The 27,196-nt window shown below is 54.2% G+C and overlaps 8 non-coding genes and 1 pseudogene across 8 annotated transcripts; 3 read left to right on the plus strand and 6 right to left on the minus strand.

Moving 5' to 3' along the window:
* The window catches only part of LOC120375816, a 647,258-nt pseudogene that overhangs the window by 191,230 nt on the left and 428,832 nt on the right, over positions 1 to 27,196 (minus strand).
* On the minus strand, positions 1,646 to 1,810 carry LOC120376241. The gene has a single exon (XR_005587145.1). It is a non-coding gene; the product is annotated as a U1 spliceosomal RNA (small nuclear RNA).
* On the plus strand, positions 4,005 to 4,086 carry TRNAS-AGA. Its single transcript has one exon. It is a non-coding gene; the product is annotated as a tRNA-Ser (tRNA).
* On the minus strand, positions 5,903 to 5,996 carry TRNAI-UAU. Its single transcript has 2 exons — positions 5,959 to 5,996; positions 5,903 to 5,938 (listed from the first exon to the last, which is right to left on the minus strand). It is a non-coding gene; the product is annotated as a tRNA-Ile (tRNA).
* TRNAF-GAA lies at positions 8,516 to 8,588 on the minus strand. Its single transcript has one exon. It is a non-coding gene; the product is annotated as a tRNA-Phe (tRNA).
* TRNAR-CCU lies at positions 9,494 to 9,566 on the plus strand. Its single transcript has one exon. It is a non-coding gene; the product is annotated as a tRNA-Arg (tRNA).
* TRNAQ-CUG lies at positions 11,880 to 11,951 on the plus strand. Its single transcript has one exon. It is a non-coding gene; the product is annotated as a tRNA-Gln (tRNA).
* Positions 24,831 to 25,016, minus strand: LOC120376422. Its single transcript, XR_005587301.1, has one exon. It is a non-coding gene; the product is annotated as a U2 spliceosomal RNA (small nuclear RNA).
* LOC120376525 lies at positions 26,491 to 26,684 on the minus strand. The gene has a single exon (XR_005587386.1). It is a non-coding gene; the product is annotated as a U2 spliceosomal RNA (small nuclear RNA).

Consider the following 27,196-nt stretch of genomic DNA (forward strand, 5'->3'; position numbering starts at 1 on the left):
GCCTTGGCATGAGCTGGCACCTGGTCTGCCAGTGTCAGAAGAGGATCTGCCCTCTCTTATCCCCGGGTGTCTGTACTGGGAGCAGTACTGTTCAACTTACTCATAAATGATCTGGGGAAAGGGCTAAACAGTGAGGTGGCAAAATTTGCAGATGATACAAAATTGCTCAAGAGAGTTAAGTCCCAGGCAGACTGCCAAGAGCCACAAAGAGATCTCACAAAACTGGGTGACGGGACAACCGAATGGCAGATGAACATCGGTGCTCATAAGTGCAAAGTAATGCACATTGGCAAACATAATCCCAACTATCCCTATAAAACGATGGGGTCTAAATTAGCTGTTACCACTCGAGAAAGAGAGCTGGGAGTCATTGTGGATAGTTCTCTGAAAAAAATCCACTCAATGTGCAGCGGAGCGTTGGGAATCATTAAGAAAGGGACAGGTAATAAGACAGAAACTATCATATCGCCTCAATATCAATCCATGGTACGCCCACATCTTGAATACTGCGTGCTGATGCGGTCGCCCCAACCTCAAAAAAGATATATGGGAATGGGAAAGAGTCAGAAACGGAAAACAAAGATGATGAGGGGATATGGACCAGCTTCCGTCTAAGAAGAGATTCATAAGATTGGGACTTTTCATCTTGGAAAAGAGACGACTAAAGGGGGATACGAGGGAGGTCTATAAAACCATGACTGGCGTGGAGCAAGTAAATAAGGAAGAGTTATTTACTCCTTCTCATAACACATGAACTAGGGGTCACCAAATGAAATTAATAGGCAGCAGCCTTATAACAAACAAAAGGAAGTCTTTCTTCACGCACCACACAGTCAACCTGTGGAACTCTTTGCCAGAGGATGTCGCGAAGGCCAAGACAGTAACAGGGATAAAAAAAAAAGCACTAGATAAATTCATGGAGGATAGGTCCATCTATGGCGCGGGTCGGTGCGTGCTGAACAGTTAAGTCAAAACAGCTCCGTCCGTCAGAGGTGTGCAAAGGGGAAAACCCGCTCCTGGGTGATGCGGCCACGCCTACCCTAACCCCCAGCATAGCTAAGGGCATTCGGGGAGGCGGTGGGTGGGCCTAAAGTGACGGAAAGCCCTCCTCCAGCACGGGGTTGTGACAACCTAGTCTCCATAGCACAGACAGGGTGGCCACCAAGAGACAGGAACAGACAGCGAAAGCCAAAGCGGCCCCAGGGCAGGGGGCGAGGCTGCCTGTTGGACGAGGAGACCGGGTGGGACAGGCGTTTTGGACAGGCTGTCCTCCCGTCAAAGGCTGAAGAGCCTGAGAAGGAGGGCCGGGCAAGAAACTACAAGCAGGCAAAGAAGCAGAGCAGGCAGGCAGGCAGCTCCCCTTAGAGCCAAGGAAGGCACCAGTCCAAGCCCCCCCCAAAAACAGACTAGAGAGTAGACCTGCTGCAAAAGACCAGGGAAAGCCAAGAACACAGAGAGTCTTATAAGACCTGAGTAAAGTTTCAGAGCTGAGCTTTGCTTATAAGGAGGAATGACAAAGGTGCCCCAAAGTACATGGCCTGTGGAAAAGAGCACTCCCAAAGGTACAGAAAAAAAACTTGCTTTCATTAGACTCTGTTTTGCCTAAGCAACCCATTTTTGGTTTTCTGTTGTTCTAACCAATTGCTAGGGGAAAGCACAAACGCAGTCCCCCACTGCTACAAATTATGCAGTTGAGTTTCCCACATTTGGGGAAATCACAGGAGATCAGCACACCCGCAGTGCAATGGATGAGCCTCACCCTGGGAAAACCACCTTCATGATCATGGTATCTCTCCCGCCAGGTAAGTATAAGTTCCTACTGCCTGGCCGCCGCCCGCCCTTGCTCGCCCCGCACTTATAACACACGGGGTGGACCGACCACCGGCCTCGCCCACACTGGCCCCCACTGCCAACAGCTGCCCCGACGCGTCCCCCGGAGCCCCTCCCTTCTCCACGCCGAGCTCCCGGTGCCAAAGTCGGGCCCTGCCTGGCAGCCTGCATCCGCTCCCACAATGCTCTGCTCGCACACAGATCTGCATACCCGCTCACGCGGCTCCGCCCCTCCGCTCGGGCCCCTCCCCCTGCCCGCCCGGGCCGCGGCTCTTGCCTGCCCTGTAGTGGTAGCCGGGTCCCGTCCCGGGAAGCCAGGCCAGCAGAGAGACCACGTGGCCCACCTGCTGCTGGGGAAAGAGCGCAGCTTGCGTGTCGCTTCTCTCTCTCGCTCTCTCTCTCCCCCCACCGGAAGTTGGTCCAATACAAGAATGACCTCCCCTGCCTTGTCTCACGTCAGTTTCTCCTCAGGGCAGAAGGTCGGGTGTTGTCAGCCACTCTCCAGAAACTGGACGGCCACTCAATCCCTTTTGTTACCTGCCAAGTGAGGCTGAGTGCACTGGCAGGCAGCGCCGTTTGAAGAGGTGGAAGATTGGACAAATGACCAGGGAGGAGTATAAAAATATTGCTCAGGCACGCAGGAGTGAAATCAGGAAGGGCAACTCACGCTTGGAGTTGCAGCTAGCAAGAGATGTGAAGAGTAACAACAAGAAGGGTTTCTTCAGGGATGTTAGCAACAAGAAGAAAGTCAAGGAAAGTGTGGGCCCCTTGCTGAATGAGGGAGGCGACCTAGTGACAGAGGATGTGGAAAAAGCTAATGTACTCAATGCTTCCCCCCCTCCCCCTTCCCCGTCTTCATGAACAAAATCAGCTCCCAGACTGCTGCACTGGGCAGCACAGCATGGGGAGGAGGTGACCAGCCCTCTGTGGAGAAAGAAGTGCTTCGGGACTATTTAGAAAGCTGGATGAGCACAAATCCATCGGGCCGGATGCGCTGCATCCGAGGGTGCTAAAGGAGTTGGCAGTGCTGCAGGCTCCTTTGGTCAGTTCCCATGCAACTGTGTTGGGGGAAGGGCAGTGACAGCCTGAATTGTTCCTTATCCCGGCAGAGCCAGAGGACTGAAAGCAGCAACATCAAACCCTGGTGTAGCTCACAGGAATGGACATAAACGCTCCCTGGTATCTGAGGAGATGTTCAGCTTTGCCCTTGGTCAACTACAAGGCTAAAGGGAAAGGAGGTGGCGCCAGGTATAAAGAGTGAAACACGACACATCATAGTTATGCCCATGGTGGCTGCAAAATCTTTTGACGTACTTCTTCTTATCAGCAGTGTATTGTTTTCTCCAGAGCCTAGGCCTTGACCAAGAAATTTGTACTTTGCTAAAATAATCGACTGCCCCTCATGAAGACAATGGACTTGACACCCACTGGGGTGTCCCTACACAGGTACAAGTACTAACAACAGTGGCTGCCTTTTAGCCATAGATTTTAATTAGGGCAATAAATTGATACAAACTCCTGTTAAATCATTTCTCAGCCCGAGTCCTTCACCCACATTCCATAGAGCATTGGGCCACCATGTGGACGTTTCATTTCTGACCTCAGTTTCACACAGAGACAAAATTTCCTTTGCACAGATCCATGAACAGCAAAACCTCCCTGTGTCTCTGGTTTGAGACAGGGCATTCGATGCCAGTGAACCTTTTTCTCCTGCAATGGCGATGGTCAGACAGAGGGGCATGGCACCTGCATCCCTGCCAGGGAGATATTGGCTCCGCTCTTTCTTTCTGCTGCTGTTGTTAGTCCATGAAACATCAAGGGTGGAATGCAAGGCTGAGTTCACACGCCAGCCCTCTGAAAAATTTCAGTGCCCCAGAGAAATCCTGCCCCCTGCTATTGGAACGATGTGCTGGAGATTTGACTAGGAAAGGGACTGTCTGAATTGTCAGAGTGGGGAATGAACAACAATCTACAGCAATGTCATTCACACAAACACACTCTCATGCTGCTCCAGCCGGAAAGGAAATGGGCAGGAATTCTCACTGTTCACCCAAGGACACACTTACACTGATGCGCAGCCGTGAGTGTGCTGGGGAAGCTGGTCTGAGCAAACAATTTGAAGTGACAATTCAGTGAGAACAATATCATCATGCAGTAAAATGGACACATGTCAAGTAGTTGTGGCCGAGTGGTTAAGGCGATGGACTAGAAATCCATTGGGGTCTCCCTGCGCAGGTTTGAATCTTGCCAACTACGCAAGCGCTGCGCTGTTGTTGTTATTATTGTAGTCTTAGTGCCTGAGCATCCAGGCAAACTGCAGATAAATCTACTTTCACTCTGTCTACACTTAAAACGCTGCTGTGGCACTGCTATAGCACTTTGGAGTAGACAGTGACTGGAGGGATTTTCCTATCCCTGTAATAGCTTCATGGACAGAACAATTCTTCCTTTTCTTTAGCACTATCTAACCAGGGCTTAGGTCACCTTAACTATATGGGTTTGTGGGAGGGGTCACACCCTGGGAGACATCGCTTTGCCAGTTCAGTGCCCAGCGTACACCAGCCCTTAGGTCCCTCTGGGTATTTCAATGCAGGCACTGACCTGTGAGAGGAAAACATCAGCTCACAAACACAGAGACTGAATTTCCCACATTTAATCTCGCTGCACTTTCCAGAAAGTCACAAAATTCAATTCATTCTTGCTAGGACAGAGAAAAAATAAGTGATACTAAGATTTTGGATTGATTAAATAAAATTAAGTGTTTAATTGATATAGTAAAAATCTGTACTGATTCCTCTAACTAACACCATAGTGTGAAATAGGAACAGAGACAAATCTTGTCAGTGACGACTAATTTCACAAATGATCTTCCCATTATTAATTTCCACATTGCCCCTATTGGAGGTCTGGGCATTGCCAGTGTCATTGCTCTGCGTTCACCAGAATTGTTCTCGGACATTCGACTTCCTCTGCGGCATGGGGCTCGGGTCACTTGCTGGAGGATTCCCTGCACCTTGAGGTCTTTAAGCCACAATTTGAGGACGTCAATAACTCAGACATAGGTTAGGGGTTTGTTACAGGAGTGGGTGAGTGAGATTCTGTGGCCTGTATTGTGCAGGAGGTCAGACTAGATGATCATAATGGTCCCTTCTGACCTTAAGTCTATGAATCTATGAATCTAGTCCCAAATTTGGAAAACTGTGCAGTTCAGAATGTGAATAGTGACCCCGTCTCCTTCCTGCACCTGCTCTACATTGCTCCACAGCAGCTTCTCCCCCTGCAGAGTCACCCCAGCACTGCAGTGCAGCCCCCAGGGTTCAGCAGGGGCCCCTGGCAAGGACAGTGGGTGCAGTTAACAGCCCAGTGTGCCTGGCCCTGAGGCAGCTGTAAAAAAGCAACCCCCCCCCCCCAGAAGTACAGAGACTGAATTCCTTAACTTTACCATCATGACCCCCTGTACAAAGCCACACGTGTCAATTGTATTTTCACAGGGAGATGCAAAAATCAAGTGACCAATTTTTAAGTTGAGTAAATAAAGTTGAGGAGATAGTTATTAACCTCCCAAAAATATACTAAAGATCCCTCAACATAACACCTGAAGGTGAAATATGAACAGAGACAAACCTTGTCAGCAAAGGCTCATTTTCCAAACAATCCTCAAAATGTTACTAATTCCCACCCCTCCTCCACAGGAGCTCTGTCCAGTGTCACTGTTCTGCAGGCAGCTTCCCATTCAATGCTGTTGTGGGACATTCCCAGGCCTGGAAATGTACCAAGGACAGAATTTGAAGAGCAAACCTGGCTCCCCGCACCAGGCGGGATTTGAGTGTTTTGTCCCTGTCACTTAGTCTTTATCAATAGTACAGACGCCAGGGGCAGGACTCCAGGCTCTGCTTGAGGGATCCTGGCACAGGGGCTGGGGGGGAGAAAGGATGGTAGATTCTGACCTGGAGAGGAGGTAATAAGTGAAGGGGGCATTTTTATTAGCCCCCTCCTCAGGGTCCCCAGGGCTTGAATTCTACATTCCACAGGCCAAATGAGGGGGTGACACTACTTGGTTAACGAAAACCAGTGCTCCAGGTGAGGTTTGAACTCACAACCTCAGCATAGCTCCTCTCAGCACTGCCCTATAAGTACTGTGCGCTAACCAATTGCGCCACTGGAGCACCTGTTAATTAGGATTCTCTGAGACTCCTAGGTTGATACAGGCGACGGGTGACCCCAAAACATTCTCAGTGGGGCTGAGAGCAGGTAGCGACAAGTGTTGTACTCGGTGGGGTGGATTCTTCTTAAGGGTTCCAGGCACCATTTGACCCTTTTGTTCTTCCCTGTGTAATAACAGAGCTGGTTAAGACTCAATGGAGAGCCTTGCTGAAGACCAACAGGTCTGAAATCACTGATAACCAGTTCTAAGCATTAGTCCTGCTTTGGGACAGTGTCTCTCATGCAAGAAACTGCCCAGTCTGCGCTAGCAGTGAGGCTCCCTCACTAACAGCTGAAATCAGGGAGAGCTGTGTGAAGTGCAGGGCCCCAAGGGGGGCCTGAACAGGGGGGAACAACACCCCAGGTGCCCAGAGGAGGAGAGGTGTGTTGGGCTCCCGCCTGGGACTCTGCCTCCCTCCTGCCTTTCCCTGACTGTGAAGCCTGGCCCCGGCCCTCCTTCCTTTAAATGCCATATGGGCAAGAGGAAGAGTGTGGCAGCTGCAGGGACCAAAGTTGTGGGCATCAGGTGAAGCAGCGAGAAACAACCATCCTGTCAACCCGCAGGACTCTATAGCCAGACTGTTAAGTTCTGGGACCCCCAACCGATAGCCGCCAGCCCATTGAACCAGCCAGACCAGAGACCTATCTCCAGTGGGCATCAGTCACCCAGCAGAAGAGAAAAACCTCACTCTAGTTGACCCTGAAAGAAGGTAGCCAAACACATTGAGCTCCAGTGCTTTGTAGCAAAGCAATGTATCGCCACAAGGTCCCACTGAGATTTGAACTCAGATTCCAGGATTCAGAGGCCTGAGTGCTGCCCATTACACCATGGGACCTGCTGCTGTTTCATTTTCTAGACCCCTGTGACTCTTGGCTGGTTTGCACTCTGCACTTATTGCTTCCCACCATCAGCTTCCTCTCGCGGGTCTCTCTCTCCTCCTCCAGTGACTGTGGGCCTGCACTACCGGATCCGTGGGTCCTGCCCTGAGTCCCTGCATCCCCCTGCTTTGTCTCCGTTCCATGCAGGCTGCAAAAATGTCAGGGGAGGCCGCCCCTCCCTTCCCTTGGTGCTCCCGCTCATATCAGCCAACTGCAGCCTCATCTCCTGGAACTCAGGCAGCTGGCACTTGATCCGATCGTACAGTCACACACTGACTGGCTCCCCTGCCTGGATGCTCTTGTGGAAATCCCACAGGTGACACTGCAGGACTTTACACTGTTGGTTTCTTTAATGTTGTGGTGTTTCCCCAGCCGCCGGAACAAAGCCGCCAACTCCTCCCTCACCGACTCGCATCAATCCCCCTGGTTGCCACAGAACCCTCTGATGCTTTCCCGTTCTGCCAACACCGCCAGGCCTCGCCCCCCTGCTCCTTTATCTTGCATGCTCTGGATGTTCAGCTTCCAATATCCTCTGCCCTGGGTCAGGGAATTGCCCACATTGAGCACACGGTGAGAGCTGCGTGATCCAAACTGTCCATAGGCACCACCCTGCACTGGGCTGTCGACGTGCTCTCCTTCACGTAAATACGGTCAATGCGACTCCTGGCCTGTCCCCGCAGAAAGGTGTATCCCCTCTGCGGCTGGTGTGAGCTCGGGTCAGAGGAATAGGAGGCTACCACCCACCCTCCACTGGTTCCACTGTGCAGAAACACGTCCTCTAAGCCAACCTCACTACAGACCTGCACCAGGTAGTGCTCATCATAGAAGAGTTTCCTCTGACGGTTGGGAAAACAGGACCAGCAGACCTCAGGCTGGTGCAACAATTGAAATCCCCCCCGACACCAAACACCGTGCGGTCTAGAAGAAGGGAGCCAGTTCCTTCATAGAACTTTCCTTTCATGCCTTAATTGGGGACCATACACACTAATATAGCCGTAACCAGTGCCATGGGGCACAAAGCCACCAGTAATGCCCTCCCTGGTCGGAGCTCCACCACCTTCTGTACTCGCACCGCGAATGTGAAGAACAAGACTCCAACTCCATCATTCTTCCCTGGCCTGGAGGACCAGAGAGATGGGCCCTTCCTCCAATCACCCTCTGCCCATCAAGCTACCCTAGAGTTGTTAATGTGCATTTCCTGAACACCCACCATGTCCAAGCCCAGCTGCTCCAAGACACTGAACATCAAGTGCCTCCTCCTGGGCCCCCAAATCCCTTCCACATGGCCACTTTCACACATGCCCCTTCCCTGGTACTGCCCTCCCTCAGCTGCACAGAAGAGTTTTCATCCTCTATACCTGCCTGTCACTGCCCAGCACCCCCTCTAGCACTCTCTTCCTGCCATATTGGGTCCACCAATAACTCACTTAGGAGAGACAGCTCCTGTCCCTGATTGTTAAAGGTCAGGCCAGCCAATTAGGGGCAGAAACCCACAGTATCTTTTCCTACTGCAGAGCCCAAGCTCAGGGACTCACCTTGGGCGCAGGGACCACTGTGCTCCGAGAAAACAAGCCACCACTGTGCAAAGAGGGATGAAAGGGGCTGCCAAAGCCTGGGATTGAACCAGGGACCTTTAGAACTTCAGTCTAACGCTCTCCCAACTGAGCTACTTTGGCAGCTGTATGGTAACATTTTGGTCTGTTGCTTCTCTGCCCGAGATATTTTTGCAGCAGTTGCACACAAAAAGGACGTCATTGTGAGCGACCCATGAAGACAAGACTGGCTTTTGCCTGCCTTGCTCAGCTTGAATTCCTGCCTCACCCTGTTCCTGCCTTAGTGCCCGGGTTGACCTGGTGGTGGAAGGGGACTGGGGGCCAGTGGCGCGGGGAGAGTCTGGCCACCACTTGCCACCCCCCCCCCCATTGTCCTGGCTTCCCCCACTGGGCGTCATTTCGGGAGGGAAGTGGGGCTTCTGCCTCCCCTCCCCGATTTTCACACTGCAGAGGAGTGCGAACAGGAAAACGAACGGCTGCTCCACACCCCCACCGGAGGAACCCGACGCCCTTAGCTGCTTCCCCTGCTCCCCCCCAGCTATGCTACTGAGTGGAAGTGTCCTGTGCCCATCACACAGAGCTCGATTAATCAAAGCCCTCTTCTGCCAGCACCGGGCCTCCTGCTTCTTACACTGGGCCTGCAAGCGAGGGTGTGGCTGGCACAGCACCAAGAGTCTAACCTGTGAGGCAGGAGGCGGCTGACGCCCACAGCCTCCTGGGGAGCTCCCAGAAGTTATTAAGGGACAGAGACTCCTCAATGCCCTTAGTAACAAGGGTTTGGGGTTCACCGAGGCCAGTAACGGGTCACTATGTCGGGCCTATAACCCTGGGTGTCAGGTCACTGTGCAGCTTTGGTCTAGAGGCTCTGATCCCAACAACCGACCAGCAGCCCACAGCCTCCCCCTGGGTCTGTCCCACCTGGTTACTCCTTACAGGCCGACCTTATCCCCCTTCCAGCCCCGGATTCGCCCCCTAATCATCCTAAAGGCACTCAGAGCCACAGCCATGGCGGTGCTGAAGGAGGGAGGGCCCCAGTGGCCTAATGGAGAAGGCATTGGCTTCCTAAGCCAGAGATTGTGGGTTCAAGTCCCATCTGGGGTGGAAAAACTCCTTCCTTCTTGTATATTGCAACAAAGCCTTGGTGTTATTTTCCCCATGAAGCTGGGAGACGTTTGAACCCAAAGTACTGGAACTTTGGAGCAATCCCCCAGAAACAGCATCTTCCACTTGACAAATGCTTTCTAGACCCATCAGTAGCAAACACTTAATACTAGTGTTTGTCTGAGAATAGAAGGAAGGGGAGTGTTTACTCCGACACCTCAGTGAGTGAAACAGACAGAAAGAGCAAGGCTGTCCTGAAAGAGAATGGATCTGTCTGGAGACAAAGCAGAACCTGAGAATGAGCAACAGTGTGAAAAGAAGAACTTCAAATGTGTGTTAGGTGTTAGATAGGTTGGTCTGACAAATTTCAAGAAAATACCAATGCTCGTAGACTGATGCAGACACTGGCTGCTACTGATCTTTTACTGAGAATTCATTGAGAAATATTTTCCTTAACTATGTTATGGAATATTAGGTGGGCTATGAAGCCATCATTCCTCCTGCTTTCGCCCTTCGAGACAACACGGCTACATGGCATGCGGCCAGTGCTCACCTTCCAGTCAACTGCTAGAGAAGACAACACAGACAGGGATGGCAGCAGGGCAGACTGGAGCTCCGCCGAGATGGTGGGACCAGGTCTCATCAATGGGGAGGTGGCCACCCCAGAATGCACAAGGCTGAGCCAGTAAGTGCAGCGTGTGCTCCACGGTGCCCCTACTCCCTGCATGTGGTGGTGGAGGGCAGTTACTGAGTTCAGTTGGTTTGGGAAATTTAGGGCTTGGCTACACTTGCAGAGGTAGAGCCCTGGGAGTTAAATCACAGCAGGGAAACCACTGCCGTGTGTTCACACTGACAGCTGCAAGTGCACTGTAGTGGCCACATTAGCAGCTCTGGCAATGCCACAGAGAGCAGTGCAGTGTGTTAGCTATCCCAGTGTGCAAGTGGCTGCAACGTGCTTTTCAAATGGGGGACGGGGATGTGACAGGGAGTTTGTTGTGTGTACGTGGGGGGAGTGACAGTGTTTTTGGGGGGCTGAGAGTGTGTCCGCATGCTGTTTTGTGTGTTCGGACAGCAGCAGACCCCCACCTCCCCTCATACACACTCACAACAGCAGCAGCATTCCACACTAATGGTTGCTTTGTCCCAGAGCAGATAAGCAGCCGGCTGTCAGAAACGGAGCTTTGAAAGGGGATATCCGCATGCCTGCAGCCGATTTCAAAACAGTGACCAGAGTGGGCACTTGACTTCAGGGGATTATGGGACATTTCCTGAGGCCAAACACAGTGCAGTGATGCAACACGTCATCCACACTGATGCCCGGGTATTTCAGCAGGGCTCAGCAAGCTTTATGTTTCTCATGGAGGTGGATTACCAGGAGCGCTCCACCTACAGAGCCCAGGTGCTCCATGTGCCTTGCGAGTGTGGACACCTCAGGAGTTAGGGCACCTGGCTGCTTTAATGGGCTCTAACTTGCAAGTGTAGCCAAGCCCTTAGACTATGTCACTTGTGTGACTTACTTGTGCTATTGTAATAAATACAATAGACGTGCAATGGTCAGAAATTGCAGCAGCAGAGAAGTATATTAAAGGGAAACCCTAAGGAAATTAAGAGTTTAAATTATCCTCCACATGTCCCGTGTCCCACTAAAATGAATCCAACCCACAGGTCACGTGGGCAGAAGTATCGGTGTCAGGATGCTACATTGTTAGCACAGTAAATGAAACTGCAAAATAAATGATGTTTAAATGACCTCACTCTATTTTTTACAATCCTGTGTTAAGAGGTAATAGATACAGATGGACACCAGGCACGGTTGTTTGGAGGATGAAGCCTTTATGCTTCTATCCCCCACCACTGTCAAGTTTTAGCCAATTAGGACAAGTCAGCAAATAAGAACAACCTCAGGTCTGAGTAACTGCTGCAGGTAGCAAAGTCCTACAGGGAGCAGTTTCTGGCACTACACCTGTGCAGCTCTGCTCCCCGGCTCTTCTCGGGCTCCTGCTCTCTCCTTAGCTCCGCCCCACTCTGGCCCAGGCAGTTCCAGCTCCCACGGAGGATGGGACCCCTGGCCTGGTGACTCCTCATTACACTGCCTGGCCTGTCAGTGCGGCTAACTTGGAGCTTTGGCCTCTCCCCATTGCCCCTGGGGACTGTCAGTCTCAGGGTCCTGATTTCCCATTGGCCCTTCCCCCTTCTATTGGTGCTGGGAACTAGCCAACCGAACCCCCACTAAGTTTTAGTAAGGGGCCAACAGTCCCTTACATGAGCCAGCCCTGTGAGGGTCACCACTGTGCAGAGAAAGCAGCCCAAGCTGGTCCCATGGTGTAACGGGCAGCACTCAGGACTCTGAATCCTGCAATCTGAGTTCAAATCTCAGTGGGACCTTGTGTTGGCTTGTGGTAAAGCCCTGGAGCTCACAGTGCTCAACTTCCCTGTCTCCAGCTGTGCAAGAGCCAATCTTTCTCCTCCTGCTGGGTGACTTGCCCACAGGAGCCAGGTCTTGGGTTGTGAATGGCCAAAATTGGTTGGGACTCTAGAACTTGTTACCCTGGTTCCCGATGCCTGTGGTTTGACCAGGTGGTTGGGATTCTTGCTGCCTCACATGCAGCCACGTTACCTCTTGTCCACCTGGCACTTGAAGGAAGGAGGGCCAGGGCCAGACTTCATAGTCAGGGCTAGGCAGGAGGGAGGCTGGAGCCCAGCACCTCTCCTCCTCTGGGCACCTAGAGCAGAGGCGGCTGGTGCTGACAGCTCCAAGGGAAGGCTTAAAAGCCACAGAGCAACCGAGGGCAGGGCAAGAGGAGGGGAGAACCATGCCTATGCGTGGCCAGCAGACGGCCACAAAGACACCCGGCCAGCCTGTGCCCTGCTATGCCAAACCCCCACTGAAGACGTGCTTAATCCACTTGCTGATCAGGAGGAAAACCTGTCAAAATCTGTGTGTGAGGAGAACTCACTTGGCTCGGAAGGGAGTGAGGAAAAAGAGCAAGTGAAAAAAATAACTTGTGAGAGAGAGAGCAAAAAGAACATGAAAGGCAGAGAAAGAAATAAAGGGAGAGAAAAAATATTAGAAAAAGAAGGAAAGAAAGGAAGAGCGTGAAAGGCAGAGGGGAAAAAAGAAAGCAAGAACATACAAGCTAGAGAAGGAAAGGAATGAAAAAGAACGAATGAACCACAAGCGCTAGTTGAAGCTGGAATGGGACAGTCAGAGAAAGGACAGACTGACCCGTTAAGTAAGGTTGCACCCCAGATTCTCCATGTTGGGGGAACAGGCCCCCCATTTCCATCCTGGCCCTGCTTGGGGGGACCATCCATAGGTGCCTATTGGCACCTCCATGCTCTGAGCAGGGGGCAAGCCCCCTCATACCCTCCACTTGGGACACGGGCTCTCCCCAATCCTGACCCCCTTCCCGCACGCTCCTGGGAATGGGGGAAGGTGGGGGGAAGGCGTGTGCTGAGCAGCACCGTGGGTGTCTCTCTCTGGGGCGAAGGAAGAGGATATTTTTAGTACCAGAAGGAAAGAGCAGGGGGCGGGGGCATTTGTGGAGCCGGGGCGCACACCAGAGAGAGGAACTGAACACAGCCCAGCGTGAGCCCAGTGCCAGTTGGAGCCGAGACACCCACACCTGGAGGCCATCTCCAGAACCTACCTTGATGGTGCCGTCCATCGCCGCTCCCACACGGAGCTCCCCGCCTAGACCTCCCTGGACGAGATGAGGTGGTGCATTGGCAAAGGGGGCTGTTTGAGCGGGGCTCTGTGTGTGTGTGTGTGTGTGTGTGTGTGTGTATAATTTTAGGAAGTGAAGTCACAAACTGCTGGGGCTGGTTTCCTGTTGGTGTGAGCTTTTTCTTTTTTCCTCTCATCTTCTTGTTTTAGGGCTAGGGCTGGGTGGCTTCCTGCGCTGCCGTTGTCGAGGGCAGCGGCACAAGGGTCTCAGGGTGGAGAATCGGTGGGGGGGAAGGGCGCACGGGAGGTCACAGGGATAAGAATCACATTTAGCCCTTGCACGGCAATGGTGGTGCACTCACGCACTGCCACACCTTTTAGTATCATGACTGTTTATCTGTACAACAGCAGCACCTACAGAGACCAGCGCAGAATCAAGGCCCCCGTTGGGCCAGGCGCTGCCCAGATACAGCAAGAGTCAGGCCATGCACCAGAGAGTTTACAGGCTCCATAGCCAAAGAGTGGGAGGAAAAACAGAGGCCCAGTGTCACACAGCAGCACTGAGAATAAAACCCAGGACTCCTGGCTCCTCCTGCTCTAACCACTAGACCCCACACTGCTCCCAGAGTTGGGGACAGAACCCAGGAGCCCTGGCTCCCAAAAGGGCGGGAGTGGGGTCTAGTGGTTAGAGGAAAAGATGATAGATGTCAGGACTCCTGGGTTCCAGTCCCAGCGCTGGGGTTAGAGTGGAGTCTCATATGTTACCACAGGTGGGGCTGGGAGCCAGGACTCCTGGGTTCTTCCCATCCCCCCCAAACCATCTTGCACAGCAGGAGGGGGCTGGGCAGGAAGCAGTGATGGGGTGAAAACTACCAAGAAATGCAAACCCTTGAAGGAGCCTGTGCCAGACGATCCAGCACGAGGGGGAGAGGGCATGTGGTTGGGGGGAGGAAAAGCCTTGGGCTGCACTGGGGGAGTGCACAGCAGGGGTCCACCCCAAAAACCTGCAGCAAAGGGATGGACAGGTGGGGTGGTTGGATAGAAGAGGCTGCGAGCCTAAAATCTAAAAGGGGAGTGTGGGGTCTAGTGGTCAGAGCGGGGCAGGGGGGTTGGTGGTCAGAATTCCTGGGTTCTATCTCCAGCCCTGGGAGCCAGTGGTCAGAGTGTGAGTCGCGGGGGGAGCCAGGATTCCTGGGTTCTCTACCTGGTTCTGACGCTCTCTTGTGCAATCCCTCGGCAGTTACCCAACTCGCCAGCGTGTGGGAGCGAGGGGCTGGGGACGGGTTGTGACACGGCCCGGAGTCCCGTACTGCCCCTTTGTTACCCGACCCAGGGCAGGGTGGGGGATGGCCTGGGAGCCCCGCTAAGAAAGGCGCTTCCGGTGGTTTTGTGTGTGGTCACACTGCCCCCTGCTGGATAGACCCCCTCTAGGTCAGAACCAGTCTCAGCCCGGGTCAGACCCTGGAAGCCCAGCCCCCTCTGTCACCACGGCCATGTCAATTGGTCTCCTGGAAAGGTCCATTCTCATGGGTAGCTGTCCAGTGGCAGTGAGTTCCACAGGCCTCGGCACAGGCTGTGTGGGGCAGGAGGTCCTTGTGTTGGGAGCATTGGGAGTGAACTGTGTGCATTTGTGTCTCTGAGCACAATTGTGAATATTCTGGGGTGTGTGTGATTGTGAGTGTGGCTGGGGGTGTGATTGTTTCTCTCTTTGGGGGTTGGGATAGCATGCCCCTCTGGGTGTGTTGTGTGTGAGTGTTCTTGGGATTGTGTGAGTCCCTTTGTGCATCAATGTGTGTGTGTGTGTGTCACTTGTTGCAGGATACAAAGCCTGCAAAGCCAACACACACACACTCACACAGAGCAGGGCTCAGCCCCACCAGCAGGGGGCAGCAGGGACACACACGTCTCTCCTGGGCCAGCTTGGACAATTTCCCATCACGACCCGGCACAGTGCTGGTGCCCCCACACGGGGGTGGGCAGTGACCGGGCGGGGGGGGGGGCAGATGTGCTGGATTCAGAAGGAAGCACTTTGGGAAAATCAGTCAAGGCCCTTAGCAGAGCTGGGACACGGACCCAGTGACCCCTGCACCACCCTGGGAGGGGAGTGGGGTCGAGTGGTCAGAGCAGGGATGGGGTTGGGCACCCGGACCCCTGGGTTCTATCCCTGGCTCTGGGAGTGGAGGGGGTCTAGAGCAGGGGGAGTGGGAGCCAGGACTCCTGGGTTCCATAGGGGAGACTTTTTCCTGGCCTTCCCTCCCTAGAGATCCCAGCCCAGCCCCGTAGTGGAGAGTGTGTGGGAGTGGGGGAAGTTGCTCTCCCACTTCAGAAACATGATTCAACCCCGCCCCATTGGCTGTGACATCATGGAACCTTCCCTCCCCACCAGAAAGTAGAAGCCCCGCCCCCCCAGAAAAGGGGGGGGCCCTAATCGCACCCACATCACACCCACTCATAGTTGCAAAGAAACCTCACAGCCACCCTGCCCCCTGCTAGGACCGGATCTGCTGCTCCCACTGCTTTCCTTATCACCAGGAGTTGCTCCCCACCAAGCACCACACCCCAGTCACACGCCTTTGGTCACTATGTAGCTCAGTAGCAATCACTGCCCCGAAGTGACTCCGGTGCAGGCACCCACAGCACGAACTCCCCACACCGGATTCTGTCCACACGCAGAGAATTCTCTCCGCCGGGCTCCTTCGGTTCCTCTCGCTGCTCTCCGTCCTGCCGCCAGACACTGCTCATCTGCATAGCCCCGCCCATGCACACGTGACCCCTTCTGTCGTTTTGGTCTCCAGTGAATGAGTTGCCTGCGGGGAGTGGGCACGTCACTTCACGTCACAGCCCCAGCACACGTCACAGCCGCCGGGCGGGGATTGTCTGTGAGCCCCGCGCTGGGGGCGGGGCTTCAGGGAGAGACCCAGCCCCATAGACAGACTGGGGCAGGGAGATATTGGGGGGAGGGATGAGGGGATGGGGGGCGGCAAAGGGAGAGACCCACCCCCATAGACCTGTAGGGGCAGAGGATCTTGGAGTCAGGAGGGGAGAAGGGAGATTGGCAGAGACCCAGCCTGGGGTGGAGGGAGACATGTCGGGGGGGGGGTGTGAAATGTTGGTCCAGGGAAACTGAGTCACTCCCAGGACATGCTGTGCAGGGGGGAGCACAGGGGCAGGGAGAAAGCCCCAGCCCCACAGAGCCCCAGAGGGATATTGGGGGCAGGGGAGGGGATGGAGGGAGGAGAGACCCAGCCTCATACACCCCTAGAGGCAGCAGGATATGGGGGGTAGCAGAGGGGATGGCAGAGGAGACACCCATCTCCATAGACCCCAGCGGCAGGACATGAGGGGAGACGGGGGGCGGGAGGGATCCAGCCCTATAGACCTGTAGGAACCAGGAGATATTGGGGGCAGGAGGGGAGAAGGGGGGTTGGCAGAGACCCAGCCCGGGGAGCAGGGGAAATGGGCTGGTTTGGAGGGAACTGGGGAGGAGAAGAGACACAGGGCAGGACACACCTTGGGACAGGGAAACTGACTCACTCCGAATACATGCGGAGCAGAGCAGGGCAGGGCGGAGGCAGATCATGCTGGTCGCAGGGTAATTTCGGGGGGTTCTGATGCCCCACTCAGCCGGGGGCTCCTCTGGGCTGAGGAGCCCTGGGGTGGGGCGGTGCAGGGGCTGTGTGTGTGTGTCAGGCTGGGGGAGCTGCCTGGGCAGAGGGGGAACCAGGCGCGGCTGCGTTGGGGTGACAAACTGCAGGGGGCTCTGCTGGTTGCAATGAGGGCAGCAGGCAACTCAACCCCTCCCCCACTCTACCCCCCTAGTCCCACTCCCCTCCCAGAGCTGGGGGAGAACCCAGGAGTCCTGGCTCCCAGCCCTGCCCCTCCCCCATATTTCCATATGGTTCCATCCAACAGCCCCCCCCCCCCCCGAGTGGGGAGAGACGAGGCCAAGGGAAGCAGGCGGGGGTGGGCGCTGCCGGGGCGAGACCCCCGGACACGCGAGTTCGCGTCAGGACCCGTTGGGGGGGGGGGCCGGGGCTCTCTGGGGGCGGGGTGGGGATGAGTAGTTGCGCTGGGGGGGGAGGTGTCAGGTTGACCCAGGGATCCGCCCTCACCTGGGCTGGAGAGGACGGAGGTGCCCCGGGGCAGGCTGGGAGTTGTAGTTCCTGGCTCGTCTCAGAGCGGAAGTGACGCGCTGGTTGCTCAGACAACGCCCCCTCCCGGTGCACTCTGGGAAGCGTAGTTCTCTCTCTCTCTCACACGCGGCCTCTATTGGAGGAGGGGCTGTAGCTCATCACTTCGCGCGCCTCCCCGCCTCCCTGATTGGCGGAGAGAGCGCGGGACAGAGACAGTGGGACCCGCCGGGCGCTGCTGGGGTCCCGAGCGGGGATGGGGACGCGGCTCGGGGGCAGCCGGCGGGGCCGGGCGCTGGGGCGGGGCGGCGAGTGGCGGCTCCGCACGGGGGGGCCGGGGGCTCAGACCCCCAGTTCCAGGCGCCATCAGCCCCACCCCCTCCTCTCCCTCTGTAGGGCCCCTTCAGGCCCCCCAGTGTCTCCCCGTCTGTTGTGACCCTCTCGCCAGCCCCTCCCCCATCTGTGGGGATCCTCAGCCCCGGCGCCCCATCCCCATCCTGTCCGCTCTGCCCGGCCTTTCCTTTGCCCCCTCCTCCCCAGCCCCTAACTGCCTCCAGCCCATTTCCCCATGGCTGGGCCCCACTTCCCCATCCCCCCACTGCCCCAGCCCATCCCCAGGGTGTGAGGTTCCTCATCTCCAATCTCTGCTACCCCCCAACCTGCCGGGTTCCCCTTTTCAGCCACTGTGGGGTCCTCCAGCCCGCCCCCACCCATCCACTCTGGGCTCTAAATCCCACATTCCCACAATGCACCTTGGTAACCCCACCCTCCTCTGTCCCTAATCCCCCTAGTCCCTTCCCGTGGGTCCCCCTGGACACCCCAACCCACAGTCCGGCCCCCACATACACCCCAGTCACTCATCACACGCTGAGCTCGTCCTTCAGGGGCCCCCACAGCCCCCCAAACTCCTCCATCCCGGAGCCCCGTGGCCTGTGGCCGAAGTGGGGAAGCTCCCACTTTGGCTGGGCTGGGTGGGGGTGTTAATCTTTTCCTGGCTTGTGTGTGCTGAGCTCACAAAGGCCTTTTGCTCCCTCGGGGTGGGGGGTGGTTTTGGCCGAAGGTGACGTGGTTTGGTAGCCCTGTGGATGCTGTGTGGTGTCTGGAATGGGGCGTGTGTGTTCCATCATGCCCTTCCTCTGCCTGCAGAGCTGAGCACAGACAGGCCTGAGGAGCAGAGCAGGAGCTCTGGGAAGGAGAAGAGCAATATGAAGATGGAGTCTAAGACGAGGCCAGGTGACTTCTGTGGAGGGAGACATGCTGGACAGCGCCAAGGATTGGGGAGACAACCAGGTGTGAGCCCCGGGCTCAGATTTCTGATTGTAGCTGTGATGGCAGACTGGGAGGAGGGTTGAAGCCGGAGCCCTGGGGTGCGGGAGTAGCGAGAAGAGGAGCCTCGCCACCATTGCTTTTTCATTTGTGTTGTGTTTCATACCAAGGGAAAAGAAGTCGCGGGGACGGAGTCCAGCTCTGAGGTGAGATGGAAAGTGAGCAAGAGCAGTGACAGGGTGAATCCTGTTGATGCCAGGCAAGACCTGCCCAGCTGGGATGAGAGTAGCTGTCTCTGTCGGTGAGAGAAGTATCTGGTTTGGGGAGGGCTCTGGTCACAGCCCCCCTGGTTCCAGGCAGGGATGTCCCGTTACCTGGGTGTGGGTTTCTGGACTAGCTGTGGCTTCAAGGGAGATGATGTTGCCATTTGTGGGGCTGATCATCTCTCTGGCCAGGAGTGGTGTGTGCTCCTAGCAGAAAGTTGGATCCATGAGGGTGACTCCCTGTTCTGAGTTTCTTTCTTTCTCCAAGGTTTCTCTCTCTGTGTTGGCCAACTCACACTCAAACTCTCTCTCCTTTCATGGACACCTGTCATGTTCAGTTGCCTGCATCCTCTTCCTCTGCTCCTCCTCCCCCAGTCTCCTATGGGCTCAGCTGGGTCTATCTGCCCACGGGCAAGGTCTCTGCTGTACTGGGAAGGATGTGTCCTGCCTGCCAGGATAAGGGGGTTGCTCCTCCCACCCCGTATCTTCGGGGAGACCTCATTGCTGTAACTGGGTCACAGCGTGAGTGGCCAGTCATGTCTTTGGGGCTGTGGGGTCTGAGACTGAGAGGGTGGGCCTGCAGTCATGGCTTTGGGCACAGGATTAGAGATGCCCAGAACCCCCCTTATCACCCGCTAGCTCCATTACTGCATCACCCAAAAGCCTCGCTCAGGGTCCACTATGCCTCCTTGTGCTGGGCACTGCAGGGACAATCAGAGGGACAGCAGGATGCATGAGGAAATAGATGAGTGTGTGAGGCAGATGGGTGAAGGGGGGTGTGTGGCATACATGGGGGATGGATGGGAGGTTGAGGGTTGGACGGACAGCGGGACAGATGGAGAGCTGCAGGGACGGATGGTGACATCACAGGCTGGACTTGTGATGGGTTCAGCTCATGGCCACTGGCCCTGTCATCTCCTGCCCCCATCTGCCCGTCTGACTCTGCCCCTGTCTCTTGCAGGCAGCACTCAGCAGAGTCTGGCCCTGTCGTTACACTGGTGCCTACATCCAGCGCACACCTGTGTGTTATGTGCTCCTGGAGAGCTCAGGCAGGGACAAGCATGCGGCTCACGGCTGCTGAACCAGCTACTCCAAAACTGCCACAGATCTCCCCCTCCTTGGGCAGCAAGACCCTGGCCGGGGGGTTCCCTGTCCCTCCTCGCTGCCTGCTCAGCACAGAGACCGAGGTCACCTGCCTCCACCCAGCCTCTAGCTGGAGCTGCTCCAGCCCCGAATTGCTGGTATCCAGCCTGGCCGGAGCTGGTGCGATGTCCTAGCGGAGTCCATTCTTTCTCCCCTGTAGATGACGATTTTCCCCACTGCAGTTTGTTGCTCTTTCTCTGCTTCCCCATAGCCCCTCCCCACTGATAGTGACCCCTGCTGGCCAGGCATGGGAGTGTCCTGTAGGTGCCTTCTTGTAGGAGCAGTGACTCCTGGTGGCGAGGGGCAGCAATGCCTGGCATGTATCCCCCCTAGCATTGCTGCAGCGACCCCTGGTGGCCACTGAGGGCAGTTGCCTGTGTGACCCCACCACTGCCATTGCGCCTGTGAGCGCTGGTGGGTAGGTGAGGCAGGGCCCTGTATGTATATCAGCCATTGGGGCAGTGCCCTCTGCGTATCCCTCTCTCATCGCGGTGACTCGTGTTGCCCAGGTGGGGCAGCCCCCTGTGTGTATTTACTCCCCCCCCAACCCCTGCATTGGGCCAGTGAGCACTGGTAGCCAGAGGAGTCAGTGCCTGAGGTGGGTTCTTCACCTCCCCCAAGGTGGCAGGGTGCCTGGGTGGCCGTGTCAGGCAGTGCCCTGGGTGTCTTCCAACCCCTTTGTGGCAGTGAGCCCTGCTCCTGGTGTGTGTCACTCCCCCACTATGGATGTGCACTGGTGGTCAAGTATGGCAGTGCCCTGTGTTTAGCCCCCTCCCTCCCCCCCACCCCAGGGTGACCAGATAGAAAGTGTGAAGAATCGGGACGGGGTGGAGGGTAATAGGCACCTACATAAGAAAAAGCCCCGAATATCGGGACTGTCCCTATAAAATCGGGACATCTGGTCACCCTTTCCCTTCTACCCCTGTGCCAGGCATGGCAGGCACTGATCCCTGGCATCCCCGTGGGGCAATACCCTCTGTATATCCCCCTATTGGGGCAGTGACCCCTGCTGGTCAGGTGGGGCAGTGCCCTGTGTGTTTGTCCCCCCCTATTTAGGTAGTGACCCCTGATGGCTAAGTGAGGCAGTGGCCTTTGATTTCCTCTTTTCTCCCCAGCCCCCTCTCTCTCTGGGGTAGGGCACCCAGTTGGGGCACTACCCAATGTGTATCTCTACTAATTGGAGCAGTGACCTCCCTGTGGTGCCCTGGTGTGGCAGTGCCCTATTGGTATTTCCCTCCCCCTCTCTCCACACCATTGTGGTAGTGGCCAATTCAGGCAGTGGCCTGTTTATCATCCCCCCACACCACCACCACTACCACCATTGCAGCAGTGCCCCCTGGTGGCCATGTGCAGCAGTGCCCTGCATGTATCACCCCCAACCATTGCTGCAGTGACCCCAGGTGCCCAGTTTGAGTAGTAGCCTGTGTGTACCTCACCTCTTGGGGCAGTAACTTGTGGGACCAGCTAAGACAGTGCACAGTCTGTGACGTCTGGGGCCACGTAGGGCAGTGGCCTGTATGTACCATCTCCTCTGGAGCAGTGACCACTGGTGTCTTGGTGCTAAAATGGAGCCACCTCTGGGTTACATGGTGGGGCTGTTTACAGGACAATGGAGACAGGCCCCCCCCCGTTCCAGGAAGTAGGGGACTGTCTGGTGTTCAGGGCAGAGCGTTCCACCTTCTATTGAACTGTGATGCTCTGAGCACCTTTCCCTGCATGAAGAAGACCCTGTGGCTCCAAAGCTGGTCCAGTAACAGGTATCACCTCACCTGCCTTGTCTCCCTGGTATTCTGGCCAGTGTCCAACTTCCCCTTCGCCGTTGGTCCTCAAACCTCCTCCAAGCAACCCCGCCCCCAGTCCCTTAAGCTGCCAAACCTCCTGAGCCCAACCCTGGCGGGGGCACCCCACCTGAAACCCCTATGGCACCATGGGAGTGGTAGTGTCCACTGCCTCCATCTCCCACCAGCCAGGACGGGCCCCACAGCACCATGGGAGTGGTAGTGTCTCCTGCTTCCATTTCCTGACAGCCGCTGCCAGGCCCGGCCCAGACTTCCCATTTCTGGTGCGAGTCCGGAAGCAGATGCTGCCATGAGGCGATGCTGGGAAGGGTGATGCTGGTGTCAGGAGAAAGCAGGAGGAGGAGGTGTGGTCTGTGCTACTGTCCCCCTAATCCCTGCTCCCCCCCTCTGGCACCCAACCCTGAACCTCCGCTGGTGCCCCCAGGCTCTGCACCCCTAACCCTGTGCCCCCTCCAGTTCCCCTAACCCCTACACCCCTAACCCCTGCCTCCTCCCGCACCCGCAATCCCTGCACTGTCCCCTTTCCCCTAACCCTGCACCCTCCTGTGCCCACTTGGGGAAACTGACCTGATGCACAGAGTAGCTGGCATTGCTGCTCGCTCCCCCCGCCGCCCCTGAACACTGCTCCTCCACACATTGTTAGGGGACTGTGAGAGTTGGAGCAAGGAGCAACATCGGGGCTCCCTGCATCCAGGTCACCTTCTCCCTCTGGGCTGCTGCCTCTGTCCTCCCCTTATGCAGCCCAGGTGGGGAAGGTGACCTGGATGCAGGAGCCCTGATGTCCCTCCTTGCTCCCTCTCACAGCAATTCCCTGGTGTCACCCACCCTAAGGCTTGCCCTGGCTATGGGCTTCGGAGGGAGTGACCAGACCGGGCGGCCATGGAGAGCTCCAGCCCCTGTTCTCCCTCCCAGCTTCTAGCAATCAGAGGCCAGGGACATGCTTCCATGCTGATGACAGGTACTGCTCAATAACGATCCAAAGTACATTCATATTCCTCATCTGAGTCAGCCACCAACCGAAGATTGATTTTCCTGTCTAGTGGTTCAGGTTCTGTAGTGTCTGCATCAGCGTGTTGCTCTTTGAGGACTTCTGACAACATGTTTCACACCTCGTCCCTATTGGATTTTGGAAGGCTCTTCAGATTCTTAAACCTTGGCTCGAGCGCTGTAGCTATCTCTAGAAATCTCCCGTTATACCTTCTTTGTGTTTTTTGTTAAATTTGCAGTGAAAGTGTTCTTAAAGTGAACATGTGCTGGGTCATCACCCAAGACTGCCATAAAACGAAATATATGGTAGAATGCGGATAGAACCATGGAGCAGGAGACATACAGTTCTTCATCAAGGTCTTCAGTCACAAATTAATGCATTTTTTTAACGAGCGTTTTCAGCATGGAAGCATGTCCTCTGGAATGGTGGTTGAAGTATGAAGGCATATGGATGTTAGCATATCTGGCACATTAATACCTTGCAATGCTGGCTGCAAAAGTGCCATGAGAGAGCCTGTTCTCACTTTTAGGTGACGTATATGTGACACGGGCAGCATTATCTCCAGTAAATGTAAACAAACTTGTTTGTCTTAGCAATTGGCTGAACAAGAAGTAGGACTAACTGGACTCTAAAGTTTTACATTGTTTTCTTTTTGAGTGCACTTATGCAACAACAACGAAAATCTACATATGCAAGTTGTACTTTAATGATAAAGAGATTGCACTGCAGTACTTTATATTTTACAGTGTAAATATTTGTAATAAAACTATATATAGTGAGCACTGTACACTTCATATTCTGTGTTGTAATTGAAATCAATATATTTGAAAATGTAGAAAAACAAAAAAAATTAAATTAGTATTCTATTGTTTAACGGTGCGATTAAAACAGATTAATCATGATTTTTTAAAGTTAATTGTGTAAGTTAACTGCGATTAATTGACAGCCCTAGATTTGAATGTTTCTGTCCCATGCAGGACGAGCTGGAATATCCGTGTGCAGGGAAAGAGCCTGGGGGGAATTGTGCTGGGAAATTATTTCCTGTTCTGACATGTCCCCAGTTGCCCTTTTTGCCCTAACAGGCTGCAGCGCAACATCCATGTTTTGCTCCAGCTCATTTGGTCCTCCCAGGGTCAGGGGAAGGGAAATGGCTGCAGTGGAGCCAGTTGAGGAGGGATTATCAGGAGTTGCTGGCGGGTTCCTTTGGCGGGGAGAAAGGGCCGTAAATACATAGAGGGTGGGAACTTCCAGGAAGGTTGGTCTGGGTGGGAGAGGGCAAGAAATCCCCAGGGTGAGGGACAGGGTGTGACAAACCTGCTGGGATTTGTTTACTGTGAGGCTCCAGCATTTCTCAAATGTGGCCACCAGGGGCTTTAATTGTGGCCACAGCATCCTGGGCTGTAATTGAGGGAGAGTCGGGGGCAGCAAAGCAGCGGCTCTTCCCCCGGGCTGCCTGCAGGGGCTGGTCCCTACCCCCTTCCGGAGTCATAAACACTGCAGGAGCAGGCAACCAGTGGAGTTCCCACCTTCCTGCGTGCGGTGGGGCTCAGGCTTCAGGCTTCTGCTCTGGGATGGTGGGTGGCAGGCTCAGTCAAGATACATGGAACGTAGGCTGGGTGGAGAGAAGTCTGTGTAACTCATCCAGTTATTGATATACATGTGACCTCGAATATTACCAATCTGTGTGTCCCCCCCCCACACACAACCCCCCCCCCAACCAACCATCTCCCAAACAGACCCTCAGTCCGGAAAACATTCATCTCTCGTGTTGTTGAAAAGACTCACAGCAAATAGAAGAATTTCAGTTTTTAAAACAATCCTCTAGCAAGACAAAGAAACTCACAGCTGTAGACTCAGAAAACACTCCCAAGAAATTTTAACAATATGTTGTTATGAAGAAAGTGCTAAAGATACCTGATTTTTCAACTACTTTAAAAAAAATCTTCTCAAATCAGCATCTTTAGAGTGAAACTTTTTCTGCTTTTCTAACCAGACAATTCTCCCCAGAAGGAGAAGCACTGGTCCTGGAGACACTGCAATACCAGGTCAATGCATGGGGTGGACAGAGCAAGCTCCTATTCCAACCCCTTGTTTCAAAAATCAAAAATAACATACAGTCCTCAAATAAAGGACCTATCAGATATTAAACTGATAAGAACAGATTTAAATTTTATTAGAGAATATTTAAAATAAACGATACAAAGTGTTTGAAGCGTCAGTTATTGTGTCATTGGGGGTAACATACAGGTTGTGGGGGGATGTTAGCATTTTGGTATTGGACGGCATATACATATACACAGTCTGTCATGTCCCCAATGCGGGGTATACGGTGGGAGAGTTCAAGGTACAGCCAGCAAGCAGTGAGGGCACATCATTCATACAAACAGGTTATGGATAGTCATGGGCGTGAGTAAATGAGCGGACTGGGTAATGGTGATAGGATGACCCTCACAGGGCAGAGTTCAGTTTGGTTGGTTCAGGGCTCAGGGGATAAAGTCCAACAGGGGAAGTTTCTAGGTCTCTTCCCCCTTGCGGGTGCGTGGAGTCACGCCGGCTCACTCTTGGTATTGACGGTGGCCGGTGACGTGCTCTGTGTAAATGTCTCTGGACCACCGAATAGCGTCCGAGACCATTAGGCATCTCATGAGCCGCGCGTAGCGACGGCCCACCCCACAGGTCCGCAGCACGCGCTCATTAAGGAGGTCCCAGGCGCCCAAGGCCCCAACGATCAGAGCGTCGGTGTAGACCTCGTAGCTCTTTGCTCGCAGGGTGTCAGCCAGGGGAGCGTACTTTTCGAGTTTGCGGGCTCAGGCTTGGCGGAAGGCCGTGATCCTATTCTCCAACGGGATCGCTACCATTGATCTTAGCTCAAAGAGCTGAGAAGCGATGCTCGGGCTTTGCGGCACGCGCACACCCCCTGCCCCCACCGCTTTCTACCTCGCCGGGGCGAGCACTCAGCCACGCAACGAACACCGTAGCGAGGTAACTCTAAGTGAGGCTCACTTCCCTAAAATGACTCCAGTGGAAGAATTCAAAGCAAGAACCCTTGACACACAATTCTGTTAAAAAAAAAGAAAGAAAGAAAAAAAGAGACAGTTCCCTGTACGCTCCTCCTTTCCACAAAAACCCACCCACTGACCTGCTGCCCCCGAGCCGCTCGCGCACCCCCCCACACACTTTTTTTTTTCTTTAATTATTTTCCTTGAGTCACGCTAGGAATGTGACTCAAAGGATCACAACCTTCCTCCTCTTCTGCTCCTATGAACTAGCCCTCGTCTGGGCAAAACATTTACAGAGACTGTTTCCTAGGTTAAGAGGGTGGCATTTTCCCAATGGGAAAAGGGATGGAAATTTTCTCTTCTGTGGGGAGACGAGGGAAAGAACGAGCCAAACCATGCCATTAATTCTGGAAGGTATACTAAAGAGAGCAGTTTAAGAACCTACACAGAATAGACTAAGAAAGCAGCTGTTTAACTGACCTACAAACAACGACAAAGTAAAATCTGCAAGAGCAGCCTTTCAACTCAGAGGCTTAATCATAAGATGTAACTAATAACTGATGAAAGAGTCACAGATGACTCAAAACCATACTCTTAGTACAAACCAAATGGTAACACAGACAACACGACTTTTCTTCGCTGCTCTTCAACCACGATATTCTCCCCATAGGGAGGCCCACCGTTCCTGGAGGTTCAGTGCCGCAATAACGGGGCGCTGTGTGCAGTGGATGGAGGAAGCTGCTATTCCGTCTCCCTATTCCAAAAAATCAGTGTAATAGCTAGTCCTGAGATAGAGGAAGTATCAGTTATTAAAGTGATAAGAACAGATTTAAAACTGTGATTCCAGCGAATGTTAAAATGATCTAAACTACAGGTTAATAAAGTATTTCTAGTCCTCTGCACAGAACGCTTAAATTATCCCCAAATCGCAAGTTTGGGTTTAAAAGTCATAAAAGGCACATCATCCAGTATCTGACACTTGGTGAAATCTAAGTCTAGAACGTACAACCATTTTGGGGGTTGTGCCCTGCTTCTCAACAGTCTGCCCTGAGGTTGCCACTCACAGTCACGAGCTACTCCAGACGGCTCAAGCCCTCCCTCTCATGGATCAGTAACTGGTTAGCAGATAGGAAAGAAAGGGTAGGAATCAAGAGTCAGTTTTTACAACTGAAAGGGGTAAATAGCAGGCTTCCAAAGTATGAGACGAGACTACAGACATTAGGGCTTGTCAGCTTAGACAAGAGATGACTAAGATCCCTATAGGATACAGCACCGGTTCTCAACCAGGCGTCTGCCAAAGGAAACCTGGGCTCGACCCACCTCCGCGGGCCACCAAGCCTGCCTGCCTGGTTTGCAGCAGGGGAGGGGCACAACA

Source organism: Mauremys reevesii, linkage group 12, assembly GCF_016161935.1.
Source record: "Mauremys reevesii isolate NIE-2019 linkage group 12, ASM1616193v1, whole genome shotgun sequence".
Classification (NCBI taxonomy): Eukaryota; Metazoa; Chordata; order Testudines; family Geoemydidae; genus Mauremys; species Mauremys reevesii.